Source organism: Myxine glutinosa, chromosome 5 (assembly GCF_964187855.1).
Source record: "Myxine glutinosa chromosome 5, kmMyxGlut1.1, whole genome shotgun sequence".
NCBI classification, from domain to species: domain Eukaryota; kingdom Metazoa; phylum Chordata; class Myxini; order Myxiniformes; family Myxinidae; genus Myxine; species Myxine glutinosa.
In genome coordinates, this window is record NC_136265.1 from 165,664,613 (window position 1) to 165,666,692 (window position 2,080).

Here is a 2,080-nt window from a genome sequence, read left to right on the forward strand (position 1 = left end):
TGGGGAAGGGTATAAAACAATTTATAGGGTGTTGAAAGTTCCCAAGAGCACAGTGAGCTCCATCATTAGTGAATGCATAGAATACGGAACTACCCAGACTCTTTCTGGAGATGGCCGTCCAACCAAACTGAGCAACCAGACAAGAAGGACCTTGGTCAGGTACAGAGTTAATTGGCTGATATGGTAGAACCTGCAGGAAGGACAACAGTCTCTGCAGTACTTCACAAATCTAAGCTTTATGGGAGAGTGGCCAGATGGAAGCCACTCCTGAGAAAAGGGCACATGACAGCACACCTGGAGTTTGCAAAAAGGCACATGAGGCAAAATATTATCAGATCTGATGAGGCGAAAATTGAACTCTTTGGCCTGAATGCAAAGCCCTACCTCCGGCAGAAACCAAGCAAAGCTCATCACCCATCTAACACTATCCTAACTGTGAAGCATGGTGGTGGCAGCAGCATGCTATTGGGATGCTTTTCAGCATCAAGGACTGCGAGACTTGTGAGGATAGAGGGAACAATGAATGGAGCCAAATAAAGGCAAATCCTTAAAGATAATCTGCTTCATAGTGCAAAGGACCTCAGACTATGGTGAAGATTTATATTCCAACAGGAAATGACCCCAAGCATACAGCCAAAGCAACACTGGAATGACTTCAGAATAATAACGTGATTGCCTGGGCCACTCAAGGACTAAGCCCAGACCTGATCCCATTGAGAATCTGTGGAAAGACTTGAAGATTGATGTTCACCGACGCTCCCCATCCAATTTCACAGAGCTTGACCAAATCTGCAAGAAGAATGGGAGAAACTCCCCAAATCCAGATGTGCAAAGCTGATACAGACATAACCAAGAAGACTCAAAGCTGTAATCACTGTCAAAGGACTCGCATTGTGTCACTTTTCTTTGTTCCTTTATGCAGCTTTCTTTGGCTGGAAGAGCAAGGGGGTTAATTTATTGAAATCCTAGCCACAACTGATTCAAATCCAAAAACAGTCGGAAAATTTCTGTAAACGAAAATATTTTCGCGAATGAAATTCAGCCGGTGCAGACTCTGTCTGCTCACTGTCGGTCACTTGACCCAGGAAAATAGGGCTTACACTGGAACTGGTTGCTAGGCAATGATAACAAGAGCCTCTTCCACCTCTTATTTTATAACTTTTACCATATTTACATTAAAAATTACTATAGCTGTAAACTTTTAAATAAAAAACTAATTATAATCACTAATTATTGATGGATCCGAGTTATTTGGCTGTTTACAGATTGCAAGCACAATGGGCTTTTCAAACAGTCAAAGGAGACCCGACTTCATACATTAGAAAGGAAGCAATTACAAGTGATTCCTCTGTCTATTTCTCTGATCTATGATGTGCTTAAGTATTAATACGTTTTAAATACTAGTGAGGTACCCATGCTACACACAGGTTGGAGGCCAGAAGCAAACAGACAATGCAGAAACAGCAAATGCTAAAGCATGAAACCAGTAAATTCCACATTCCTGTAGCACCTTCAGTCGCACGTCAGACATGGACAGCAAGTTCGTGAAGGACTTCCATGAAAAACGTACCCGTTGGCAAACAAACGGATACGTTTGTTCCATACCCAGCCAATGGCGAATCTGCATATGGCGATCCGCGAATTCATGTTTATAAAGTAGAAACTGTCATGGCATTTCGTATATACGATCTAGGCTCCAGTCCGTCAGTCTGTGGTGGACGTGATAAGCATAGAATGCCTTAAGAATGTTGGGATTCCTGCAAATTTCTTTCAGTTAGGTGTTAAACAGCAGTAGCAACTGTTTTAAAAAGTAATCATATGCATTTGTGGTTTATAACGTTTTTACGACGTAGCCCGTAGGGCAAAGCAGTCTAGAACAGTGTTTGTTTGTCTGTCCGTCCGTATGTATGTATTTATGTATGCATGTATGTATGTATGTATATGTATGTATGTCCCATCAAACATATACCAATCAGAGCTGAGGATCTGGTCACATGACAGGGTGATATGATTACGTCTGATGTCATTACGGCGATACGGCGGCTGACTCTCCACACTCCGGCATTTTGATTCCAATTTT